Source organism: Oryza sativa, chromosome 8 (genome assembly GCF_034140825.1).
Source record: "Oryza sativa Japonica Group chromosome 8, ASM3414082v1".
Taxonomy (NCBI): Eukaryota; Viridiplantae; Streptophyta; class Magnoliopsida; order Poales; family Poaceae; genus Oryza; species Oryza sativa.
The window spans coordinates 4701956-4716317 of NC_089042.1; positions in this window are offsets into that span (position 1 = coordinate 4701956).

Below are 14362 nucleotides of genomic sequence, written 5' to 3' on the forward strand. Positions count from 1 at the left end.
CTGTACTCAAGACACCAATGAAGAACAAGAAACACTGCCCTCACAGATCGGCCCGGAAGAGGATAGAGTTCCAGACCCATCCAAAGAAGTTTCGAAGATTAAGGCATGTAGTCGTTGCGGAGAGATAGGACACTACAGTAGTAATTGCATTACTCAATGCCCCTACTGTGACGAAGACCATCCAAACGGAGAATGCCCAACAACGAAGATCACGTGCTTCCTCTGCGAAAAGACGGATCATGTGCCCCAAGATTGTCAACTAAGTCCGTTGCTGACCAAGACGGCGGAAGTACAAAGAGTGTCGCTTCGCTTCGCCCATCGACTCATGACATCCAGAAGCCACGAAGACCCGGGATTTCCTACTTTTGATTTGCATGTTTGTTTGTCGAACAATATTTAAGCCAAAATAGTTTAATGTCTCCGTAGTCCCACTAAATCTCGGGGACGAGATTTCTTTAAGGGGGGTAGGTTTGTAACACCCTGAAAATTCGACCGACAAAATCAAAACTCTAAAAATACGGATTTTCAAAAACTTTTTAAAACTTTTGCATCATGCTGGTTGTTATGATTCCTGTTGCTTGCCAAACCATAAATGATCACCAAGAAAGTAAAGAAAAGAACTACATTTAAGCAATAGATATGATTTACGAGAATATATTTAATCCTACAAATAATTATGCACAAGATATTAAAATCAAATAAAATAAAAGTTATTATTAACCTATTTTATCAAATATTAAAATATTTGAATAATGTAGGTGGGTGCCATAATATGAGTACACATGAAATGATGATTATTCAAATAAACTGAGCTCTCTGTATATATAATAGAATTATGGGAGTATTTAATTCGATATATAGATCGATATTACACCAAGTCCTAATTGCATTTAGGGATTGAAATTTAATATATTAAACCCCTCCATATAAACTAACATATAAATAAATTGAACTAATGTGCTATTGTGTTAATAACGGTCTCATTAGAAAATTATAGAATCTTTAATAAACCTTAAATATTGGACAATATTAAATTTTGGGCAAATTCACATTTGAACACTTAATACGGTCACCCAAATGCTTAGGAATAAACCCTAAAAAGTAAATTGACTAAGTAAATAACTAAAGTGCAACTTAAAATAATATTTGGTGAGGATAGAAATGAGTAAAATATTCTTACGATTATATTTGTATTAATTAAATTTAAAAGTGTCGGAACAAGAATTAACCCTAATTAAAAATTCAAATAAATTATACCAATAAAATATGAGTAATATTAATTTAGGGTGAATTCATTAGTTAAGATAACACAAATATTGAGTAAAATACATATATGCAAAAATTAGGAATTGTGGAATCAAATTTATATGGAAAATACACTAAAATCGGGTTAATTAGAAAAATACACTATTCATTAGCCCCTAGGTGTTTGATGTGGTCCCCTAGCCCGGCCCCCTCTGTCCCGTCGCCGCGCGCCGCGCACCCGGCCGCCCCGAGCCCCGTGCCACCGCACCGCCGTCGCCGTCGCGCCATCGCCGTCGCGTCTTGTCGCCGCCGCCGCACCGCGCGCCGTCACCATTGCCGCTGCCGCGCCGCGCCGCCGTCGCGTCGCCTCGCGCCTCGCGCCCGCACGCCGCTCGCCCGTCCCGTCGACCGCGACGCGAGCCTGCCGTCTCGCGCCCCGCGCCGCTGCTGTGCGTCGTCGCCGTCGCATCCCGTCCCCGCTGCCGCGCCGAGCGCTGTCGCCGTCGCGTCGCCATCGCCGCGCGCCGCGAGCCGTCGCCGTCGCGCTGCCGCACCTTCGAGCCCCGAGCCCCGTGCTGCCGCGCATCGTCCCATCGCCGTCGCGTCGCCGCCCACATCGCCGTAGCCGTCGTCGGTCGCATCGTCTCGAGCCCCTCCCCTCCGCGCGCGCTGTCGTCGTCGCCCCCGCGTCGCGCCCCGTGCCGCGCCGCCTCGCTCCCCCGCGCCCCTACCGCGCCGCGCGCGTCGCTGTCACCCGTCGCCGTCACCCTCGCCGCGTCGCGCCGCGACGTCCCATCGCCATTAGGGCCGGCCACCCCTCCCTGCGCCTTATAAATCCCCCCCGGTCGCCATTCCACCCCACACCACCCCACCTCCTCTTTCCCCATTTTCCCCTTCTCTTCCACCGCGCCGCCGCCTTCGTGCCGCCGCGCAGCTGCCTTCGCGCCGTCGCACCGCCACCCTCGGTGCCGCCGCGCCGCGCCGTGCGACGCTCCGCCTTACGCCGCCGTCGCCGCCGCCGCCGTAAGTAAGCCGCCGCCCTCCCCCCCTATTTGTCGCCGTGCCGCCGGGTAGAGAGGGAGCCGAGAAAGAGAGAGGAAGGAAGAAGCCGAGGGAGAGAAAGAAGAGGGAAGGAGGAGAGAAACCGGAAGGGAGAGAGAGAAGGAAAAAGAAAAGAAAAGGAGGAGAGAAAAAGGAGAGAAAAAGAAAGAGAGGGAAAGAGAGGAGAGAAAGAAAAGAAAAGGAAAAGAGAGAAAAAGGGAAAAAGAAAAGAAAAGGAAAGGAAAGGGAGAAAAAGGAAAAGGAAATAAATAGGAAATTAGGGAAGTTTAGAAAATTTAAAATAATTAGAATTTAATTATAGATTAATTATAGTCGTAGAATTGCAAAATTTAATATAAATTATGGATTATTCTTGGTAATTTCTATAAGAAATCAATTCGCGGTAGTAATTTAGACGTAATTAATAACTAAACAAATAGATGAATTCTTATAGATTATTTTTGGGTAAACCCTATAAGTAATCGATTCACGGTAGAAATTTGGACTTAATCGCTAGGAATTTTAGACGGGTGTTATATTTAATCATCTAGTCATAGACTAAATTAAATCATATAATATTTCTAGGATTTCGTTCGATATTTAGCTCCAATTTGAGTGAAACTTGAACCTAAATTCATCTAAATTCATAAGCTTTCCAATGATATATAATTCACTATTTGATAAAATATATTTATAAATATTAAATAATTAATATCAAGATGATGCATAATAGTCAACTTAAAAATATGTTAATAAATAAAATTAGTATTGTACCGTAGAGTAGATGTAATAATATTTGTCTCTAACATGTCTTGCCACTGTAACAACCACACAAACTAATTTTATGTGATGTATCAAATGAATGGATGTATAGGAAAATACTAGTACTTATTTAATATTCGATGGCCATATAATTAAATCCATGGCTTATAGGTTATTTAAATCAAGTGTAGCCTTATGATTATGCAACTAAAATATAAACACACATAGATGAATCTTTAACCTGTTTAGGAGAATAATAATAGAGCTAGATGTGGAGGAATCACTAAGTAAATTAATCAATGCAATACCATATAGAATAGCTTATATATGCCTAAATTGATTACCACTTATTAGTAACCCAATAGAACCAGTGCTTAAACTTGTCGCATCACATATACAATATCACTCATAGAAACTAGCTAATGTATAATTAAACTACAATATACTCAGGAATCACTTGGAGCATTGGGTAGTAAACCTTCTAAATAAGCTCATGAACAGTAGGCGACCAGAACCTTATACGTTGTTGCACACATATATTTTGTACATCCCATTATAGTTACACAATTAATTTATCTTTTTCATATATCAAACTAGGAAGTATATAACAAACATGAATAGTAGATAAGTACTAATTATAAATCTTGACCTCATATGTTCATAGTTCAATTGTAACTCCGGATTGTTCATTAAGAGATAATCTGTAACTATAATATTATAAACTTCCCGAATTTAACATATAGAGCATGGATAATCATTAGCCCTTTTATAATTTATAATGGCAAGTAAAATATGTTCATAATTAAAGTAAAGCTTCCGTCAATAAAATAATAATACAAATAATTCACTGTAATTGTTTGATTGATCCTAAATCCATCTAGCAACAGAACCTCTAGTATATAACCGTCCTATTTAGATAGATGCATACATAGCCAAAATCCTTCCATAGCCATTTGATAGACTAAACCACTGATTAGCCAAATATATATGTATCCCATAAATGCTATGTTAGTTAACTCCTAAATAGGCCACGATGACAATAGAAAGATTAAGAAACTTTAGCCTTAGCATGATTGGGATCCATTAGCAAACACGAATAGTGCATTTTGTTGCGCATATTTGATTGTTGTTTGAATATTGGTTTTTCTCGCGTATTATAGACCTTGTGTATCGGTTAGTCGTGAGGCAACGTCTGCAACTTCCAGGAGGTGAAGGTTGATCAAGATTATATCAATAATAAGGATTATCCTGAGCAAGGCAAGTCATCACTATTCTTTGAACATGTTGATCCCAATTGCGAAATTGTTTTGTTTACAAATAAAATTGCATGCAATTATGAACCTCCTACTTGTGATTATACCATGCCTTGATTATTGTTCACCTTTAAATCTTTGTAACCATAGATACGTACGAGTCCCTAGTCAACTATGACACTTGCTTAGAAATGCTATTTTAGATTCATGCATACTCATATTTATCAAATGCTATATGCTTGGGCAATTACCTTTGGGAAGGTAATTGAGGTGCGGCATGTGGAGACATGGGCGCCACATTGCCATGATATTGATGACATAATTTGTGAAAGGAAAATAAAGTAAAACAACTGTTTTCGACTGGGGTGGCTGGAGGACTTGGGTGGTGTCCGGAAAAGGCTAGTGCCGTCCCTGGTCAATTAAGGACCGGGCCATGAAGTTAAGCATGAAACGACCCCCGTACAACCGCACTTCTCGTATGGGTATAGACCTAGCGGAGTAGATAGCTGAGCAGAGGCAGTATCCATGCATAGTGGTTTCTTGATGTGTGAGGCAGTGGCTCTACGGTGGGGCAGCCATTGGTAGGACCGCGAGGCGGGTGTCTACAGTGGTGTCGCCATCGGTAGGACTGCCATGTGAGAATCTAAAACATAATTATAACTTAATGCATGTGTGAGTCTTCCCTTCCCGGGTGCGCCAGAACTCCTCTCACTGCTAGAAACCGTGTACGCCTAGAGTGCATGAGGATGAAAAGTTCATGGAGCGGGTACTGCCAATGCGAGGTTATCGAAAAGCTTTGCCGTGACGCGTCTCATGTGTTGGGACGAGGCTCATGTGTTGGGCAGTCGCGGAGTGCGGGTAAAGTGTACATCCACTGCAGTGTGAGTAAACCAAATCTATTCGAATAGCCGTGCTCGCGGTTATTGAGCACCGGGACATGTATTACACTTGGCTAGACTCTAAATTCTTAACTTGTGGGGGATGGGATATTGCATGATGAATTTTATGCTGATGGAGCCACTTCCCGAGAGGAGGGAAGGTGGACATCCTCAGAAAACCATGACGAATCAATGGCGGGAAGCTATCCTTGGGATCACAATGGATGGTGGACAGAACCGTCGTTGTTTAAAGTGAACACTGGTACTAAAATTTGATCAGTCTATGCTAGGTTTTAGGCTTGTGAAAAGAATTGTAAAATTAGCTTTATGCAAAAGAACCTGAAGCCATTCCTTGAAATACCCTCTATCATATGCATTGTTATTGTGGTGGCTTGCTGAGTACGGTTGGTACTCACCCTTGCTATTCATATATCTTTTAGGAGAGTGTTGAAGAGAAGCCCTTGTCGGTACGCTTGCGTATCCAACAAGATGATCGGAGTGCGGTCTTGTTCTAGGTCTCATTCCCCAGTCGACTGCCTGTGGCATGTTAACCGGGCCCTTATATTATTTTGTCTTCCGCTGTTGTTCTCTGATAGTTGTTGGCCTACCTGGCCCTAATGTAAGTATTTAACTCTTTTAGCCTAAATTCATTCGTGATATGTTGTGATCCAACTATGTGTGTGTGTACCAACTACTGATCCAGGGATTGGTACGGATAAACATAGAAGATTTCCGATTTCCAAAATCGGGGGTCTACACCAACCTACACCACTACCCTCCCCTTCTCAACAGCCGCCTCTCCCAGCCCCACAACCAGTTCAAGCCTCTCCCACCTCCCCAGCTAAACAGCATGCTCCCCCGGCTCCGCCCTCAGTTCAAACCTCTCCACCTACACCCCAATCTGCTCTGGTAGAACAAGTGCACATACCAAATGGTACTACATCCGAACCGAAGTCTAATCCTTTGGAACCTCGTCGTATAATTCCAAAGTTGATATCGACATACGACCCAAAGGAGATTGACAAGGATAAGAAGTTCATGTTTTCAGCTTTCAGGAATTCTGAGAAGAGAAAAGAACTTGCTCACGTCTTGTCAGACTCCCAGAAGTCAGTACTAGCAGCCCAAGATGAAGTGCAATCCTGGTTATCTGCCGATGTGCCTGAAACTTATGAGTATGGCAAGCCATTCTTGCCAACTTATCTTATGAACAAGCTACCATGGGAAATGAGGGTAATGCACGAATGGTATATGAAGGCATCTAGGAAAGGTCTCGGTTTCATAAGCGTCGCCGTCCTGGAAGGCGCTTTCATGAGTGGTCCTAATGGGATATTTTTTATCTCTTTCCGAGACCTTTACGCCCTCTACAAGCTAGATAAAATGGACATTAATCTCGTTGCGGCGTTCTGTCTGTAAGTCTAAACTCTTTATTACATGTTGCACGTTTCATTCCAAACAAATAAACCAAATCTCATTTCTTCTTTATTCATTGTACAGTATGCAATTCCACGAACCTGATAGAACTGGAGCAAAGGTTGGATATGTCGATCCAACAAGAATATGCAAAACACAACACACCGTAGAGCTGAGAGAGGACTGCGAGCAATTGGTTGGCAAGACCCCTGAAGAAAAGGAAGAATATGTGAAGACATTACACAAGAGGAAGAAACTAGAAGTAGCAACATACTTGGCAATAGCAATGTTGGCGCACGCCGACAAAGATGTCTTAATGGTCCCCTACCAGTTCACGTAAGCTCTCTCTTCTTTTTGTTTAATTAATTTATCTTCTTCGGAATTTTCTGTCTCCAATAAGCCTATCTTATATGTAGAGACCACTACATATTATTCCTTGTATATCCGAAAGACCAATTGATCATATCATTGGACCCCGCACACTATGACAAGGAGACATTTATGGAATTCCTCACTATTTTGAATTTGTAAGTGATAAACATTTCATTACTATAAATTGTTTAGGTCGATCACCAGTCTTCTAACTACTAATAAAACAATTGTTTCCTTCAAACAGAGCACACAAGTACTACCGCAAAAGAGGTGGACCAGTACATATTCCATCCCAGAAGAAGTTATCCGTCAGGACTGGCTGGCCGGTACTATCAAATTTATACCAATACAACTAATTATCGAACAGTACATATATACTAAATATATCTACTGAGATCGGTCCCCATAATTATATCGCAGTGCTACAAACAACCACCAAGAACCAACTTGTGCGGTTATTACGTGTGCGAGATGCTCAGAGTAAATGGAAGGTACAAAACAACCAGTAACCGAGTAAGTCATCGAACTCTTCTCTACAAAGAAACCCATCTCGCACACACTTCTCACTGAGTACCATTTTATTTTCCTTTCTGTGCGCAGATCCCCGAAATCCCATATATTGCACAACGATTCAACGACACTACTATCTTGAACGTGGCCGCTGACCTCTGCCGATTCATCCGTCGCGATGTCTGCAACGCAAGAGGTCTCTTCTACGACAACCAGAGTGAACTTGCAATGGACGACAAATTTAAACCTCTCAGAGAGTGGGAGAAAGAACATATGCAATAACATGTACACTACTTATACATATGATGAAAAAACTGTGCCACTTGTATTATATATTTCGTATGTAAATTACGATTGAATTAATGGTTATGTATTACATGTTTGTTACTGCGGCACTTGTATTATCTTATATGCTTACTATTCCAAAATACGATAATAAATCCCTCAATAATTTAATATTAATTACGAGACACATCTCACCAAAAGGCTAGAATAAATATTATTTTAGCTATTCGGAAAGGTCTACTGAAGACGCCCGCATGCGAAAATAGATCTTCGCATGCGGTCTTGTTAGGTCGACCGCATGGGAAAATATATCTTCGCATGCGGCTTCTTAGATGGACCGCATGCGAAGATCTATTTTCGCATGCGGCCGTCTTAAGTGACCGCATGCGAAGATCGATCTTCGCATGCGGCTGCGACGGCCGCATGCGCAAATGGTAATCTTCGCAGACCATTTCGCGCATGCGGGCCGGCCAACCGCATGTGAAGATCGATTCCGCCCGTATGCAAAAACGCTTTCTGTAGTAGTGGTATGTACGATTACTTAAGAAACTAGTAATCAATTGTCCAAGAATAATCCCAATCAAGTTAAATACCGGCCTATATATGTGGACTGATCGATGGATGATCTCGTATTTGTGACACACTCTCTAGAGAGATCGCTCCACAATCTTGAGTGGCCTCTCTCGAATCGATTTATATGAAAACCACACGTGGCCTCGGCAACAAATGATCTACTCCCTCGGTTTCACAATGTAAGTCATTCTAGCATTTCCCACATTCATATTGATGTTAATGAAACTAGACATAGATTCATTAACATCAATATGAATGTGGAAAATGCTAGAATGACTTACATTATGAAACGGAGGAAGTAGCTATAAGCTCTAAAATGCTTGATAAATAACAATTCATGTTTGACATGGGATAAGATTAATTGATCATGCTGGTGAAAGTAGTAGTGTTACACCTAACGCTAGTAGTTTATATATGTGTTGTGGTCCTCTCTATTCTAGTCTAATTGATGTAAACATAATCAATTAATAGGTTTTTAGTTCCATACTAATCGGCATCATATTAATTTGTTATTATATTTTGCATTTTTCTTCTGACCCTTTTAGATGTTCAAAATCCCAATTGGAACAAACTGATCCATACCAAACTATTGGCACGAAGTATAAATGATTAATGCTTGCCAAATTAATTCACTTGAAACCAAATATATAATATAATCATCAATAGAAGTGATCTAAACCATTGATTTATGAGTTCTACTATTAGTAGAAAAAAATTAATTATTATACTATCAGTAATTAATTTGGCAGTATAAATAGATATGATTCATTGAATTAGAAAAATAAAAGGTCTACATTGGTTCTACTACCGGTAGATAGTGCTGTAAAACACCACATAATATAAACTCCGTCCAAATTTTGATTCTATATTCAATGATACTCCATTGTTCATTAAACCGTACATAAAGTATTTTCATAGTATTATATATGTTGCTTTCAAAATGTCTCAACTTTTAAATTAAAAATGGGTACCGATATCTTTTAAAATAGTATGCCGGATGGAAGAAGTGATGCATTTAGATTTGCCTCATAAAGTATTTTAACAGTATTATATAGGTCTTTGGGTTTCTATAGACTTATTTCAAATTGCATTAGAAACCGTCGATCAATTCAGTTGTATTTTGTATACCGTACATTTTAGTTATAAAGACATGTTTGTTTTTTCACCCAAAGTAGTACTATATTTGAGCTACATATAACCCGAAACTCGATACATTTCATTATGTCATGCCTACTAGATATACGCACACCAGAACAGTGAAAAAGACATGTTGAAAATTTATTAGCCCGAGCATACTAGTGATTTGCCATTTTCAATCTTAGACTCTCATACATACTACCGATATATGCTTCCTCCATCCAAAAATGTATAAAGGCGTTGACTTTTCACAAAGCATTTGATCATTCGTCTTACTAAAAAATTATATAAATATTATTTATTTTGTTATGACTTGTTTTATCATCAAAGAAAACTAAAACCTTAACTTATACTTTACATGTTGATACTAAATTTTTGAATAGAATGAATGATCAAACGTTATATGAAAGTTATAGTATCATACATTTTAGAGCGGATAGAGTATATATCAACAAATTAATGTTCCCATATAACCAATTTGCAAGACAGTTACAAATATATACTACTTCTATTTTTTATTTAATGTTGGTTAGTTCAGAATAGATCTAACGACCAATGTCATGTAAATAAAAATGAAGGGAGTATATGTTCACTAGTACATCTTATGTGGAGCATTGCAACACGATTTAGATACGCTCAATTTAGTTAATGATAGAACTATGATATGATGCACTACTACTCTTCCACTCTTCCGTCCTAAAATAAATTTGGTAAAACTAGTTTGCATTTCTAGGTTTATATCCCTCAAAGTTACCGTTCATTTAAATAGCATCCAAAGTTTTCTTCATTCCTACTTTTAATACTTCCATTACTTTTCTCTCTTTTGCCATCAAAGAGATCGAACATCTCTTCAGATCAAGCGAGCCAACCTCTCGTTGGCGGTGGCGTCATGGATGCATTGTCCCTGCTACTGGCTAGAAGAATTGTTTCCGTGACGTCCGTCGTGGCCGCTCCGCCAGTGGTCTCAACCTGCGATGTTTGTGAAGCCCATCCATGCACCTCATCGTGTTGCTCCTATCTGTGAACTACGAAGGCTCGTGCCCCAGTACATCGGCGGGCTGAAGCTCCGTCTCACTGTCAACAAGCTAGAGTATCTCCAACTGCAACAACTGAAGTGGCATCTGGTGACCTCCGTGATTGGCAGCAAATATACAGACGACAATACAGGATCCAAGCACTAAATTCATCCATTCATATCAGCTATAAATCTGAAGACATTAGCACAACCAAGACTTGATTAGTCAAAATCTTGATGCAATTTAAGCAGGTGCAAATTAGATTAGCCCAAGCTTGATGTCGGCCAAGCTTCATTACTGTCACTGAAAACTAGCTGATGTGCGAGCGATGGCTGATGGCGAGCCAAGCAATGGGTTGGCACGGAGGAGAAGTTGAGGGCAGACATTATCAGCGGAATGGACGAGGTCGCTACAGTACCACCAGCAGTGAGAGAGGTTGGGATACTAGATCTAGACATTAGAGTGATGGGTTCGATCGGTTGTTCTCTTTGATACAGCAATGGGTTGAAAAGTAACAGAAGTACAAGAAATAGGAGCAGAAAAAACCTTTGGAATCTATTTAAATGGACCGGTAACTTTCAGTTCAATAAAGTCAAAAATATAAACTTCATATGCTCTAAAACCAATTTTGCCAACAAATTTATACACGAATTTTAACATAGTAGTAGCTTATATTCATATTTTATATCTAAATTTTAGGACACTAGTACATTCGAAAGGAGTATATCTGCCAGAATACCGACGTACAGTACGGGAGAATACGGAAGAAGACGGTGACGTCAGGCTTAGATCAGGTAAAGTAGGTAGGCAGGCAGGCCAGGTTTGGGGAATGTATCGCTGCAGTGGGCCCCACACGGGGTCGCACGCGTGCCCCCTCCAGATAGCGATCCACCCCGCGCACTGACGCACGCACGCGTGCCTGTTTGCTAGCTGCACTTGATATATTCATACGTAATCTACACAGCGCACACACACACTTGACACACTCCCCATTCATCTTACTCGATCGGTTGCAAGCCCTGCATCACAACCGATAGAATAAATTATATACAGTATAGTTTAACAGTTGAAACAGGTTCAAACCCTAAGATTTGTCATGTCATCGAGAATCTACCATCGATTCAATAATTAGATGAATCTTGACACGAATGATTAGTTTAGAAATTATACTACCTCATTTTCACAAATGTAAGACGTCGTTGACTTTTTTTTAAATTTTGACTATTCGTTTTTTAAAAAATATATAAAAATGTAAAAGTATAAATTAAGATTATACTATATTAATTGATGATAAAATAAGACACAATAAAATAAATAGACAAACGTTATAAAAAAAGTCAACGTCGCCATACGTTTAAAAATGGATGAGGTTAGGCTTTTTTTTTCTCTCTCTCTTTCTTCCCTTGTTTAGTCTGGAGCTCACTTAATCCTTTGAGTTCCTGTGCGATGGCTTCCTATATATTGTATAAACTTAAATTGCTTCTTCTAACATAATAGCATGTATAATACTTTTGCATGTTAAAAAAATATTTTTGCTTTATCTTCCCTAGCTATCCTCTTCCCGTGAAACTCTCCTCCTATCTTGTGCCTCGAAGAGTGATTATTTCTCTCTCTCTCTACGTGTTATCGTTTCGTGTCAGCATTAGTTGCACATGCTATGGACCAATTCATTTATTGTCAATGTATATAGCCTTAACTAGCCAATACTCTCAAGCTTATACACAACACCACTTCTAGCTATGATCCATGAGACCATAAAATGGTCGAAATGAGCAAGACCGATCTCTCTTGAAAAAGGCAGAGACAATGACTCCAAGTGTAGTATGCTGGAAGTGGTTCAATTCGTTCACAGAAGAAAAAATTGCTACATTAATAATGGGTCAATATTTTGTCTCTTTCTAGTCATACATGTATAAAATGATGTTTGTCGAGGCTTCTTGAACAAAGATTTAATAACATATTACTAGTACAGACAAGTTGTGTACATTATTTTAGAGGGAATATCCTTGTTACAAGCGTTGATTGCAATTGCCTCGATTGAGAATGTTTTGGCCATATACTACCATATTTGAACTGTCTGACAAATTTATTCAGAATAAACGTTCGATCCGTAGCTGCGTCCAAATTAACAAGGTACTTCGTATACACTTAAAACAAAACACAATCACACGCGTGCACCACTTGAAAGAGTCAACTGGGGTTGACTAATAAAAAACGTGTGTGGTTGGCAAAAGCTAGCGAGAGCTAGGAGAGCAAACCAAAGTGGATGTTTCTGTCAAGAGAGGAGAAAAGGAGAGAGAAAGGACGACGTCTTTGACATATGCTTTGATGTGTCCAGCGTTGACACGACGCGAGAGCTATGATGATGATTTAAGGCTTTTATTAGTTTTTGAGGCAGGCATGACTGGCTCTAGCCCTCTGATTATCTCATTGTGTGGACTCAATTGGTCAACATGAGGATCTAGCTTTCGATCCATCGATCTATCACCTTTTGGTTTTTGCCGTGTTCATCATGAATTTGATCATGATCGCCATCGATCGCCAGCATGCAGCTAGCTAGCTAGATCGACCTGTTTAGATGATGGAAGAATGTTTGGTTTGGATTCTATAGTCCCATGGATATGTGTCGTTTCTTCGAAGTACTCTCGGTAGTACAAAGTCAACCTTGGAAAATCTTTTTTGTGAGATCCCTGACTTTTAGTGCCAAAGTCTACTCGCAGATATTTTCTTCTTGGGGACCAAAAACAGTTCCTGCCTATTTGGCGCTTAGCTCTTCAATTTTCGTTTATTCAAGGATGATAAGGTTGTGTGAGGACGAAGATGCTAGGCACATGAGCTCCATATCCCATATCATAAGGGGCGATAAATAGTTTAACAGCACCATCAATCCACCTCCTAAGTTGGGAGAGAGGACGGATCCTCCATTTCATATTACTATAAGGACAAACCCCTCCATTTTATTCTCACATTTCAAAATATATATTTTACTTAAAGAGAGTACCTTTCATTCCCATATTTCAAACATTTTATAGTGGTGACCTTTCTTCTCGATGCTCATATCTTATTAATACAGTCATTTCGATTGTTAATCGAAGTTAATGAGGGTAATATTGTAATTTGCCATCTCTCTTTGTTTGGTGTGAAGTTTGCTAGAATGAAATATAATCTGAAATGTAGGGAGTAGTAAACCCTCTGTTAGGAAAAAAAACTGAAATATCAGCTATGAAGAGGATTTTTTTTTTAACGGAGTGGTTACCGTGGAACAATGAAAATCTTTTAGTTTCCTCGTTTTGGTCAACCAATTTAATCCTGTAAAAAAACGTGAATATTAGGGAATGACCTAATATCAAACAAATAGAAGGGGTGAGCTTCGAACCCAGCCAAGCCGCTAGCCCACCATCTTGTACAGCTAACCGAAAGACCCCCTAGACTTTTCTCAATTTAATCCTGCACAGCCTGCTTTTAGTATTTTTAAGCCCAAGAATTTAATCAAACTAACAACCACTTTTGATTGTCCAACTCCTCCGCAAAACACAACTCCGACGCCTCGGCCTCGGCCTCCTCCCCCCCCTTCGCCTCCACCTCAACGCCACATGGTTGTGGGTGGCAACAACGACGATAACGACAAGGACACGCACCGTTCCTCCCTTCTCCTCCCGCACCATCACAAGCGCCCCCGTCTGCCTCCCTCGCTCGGGGCTCTTGGTGCAACAAGGTGCCTCATGCATGGACTGGAGGCGGCACAGCTCGTTGCGCCGCACGCCGATGCCCTCGCCTCCCTCCTCGTCCACCGTGGACCACCAGTAACTCCTCACCGCCAACTTCTCACTATCATTGCCACCGTTGCGATTCTCCCCGTCTGCGAGCTCACGAGGAAGAG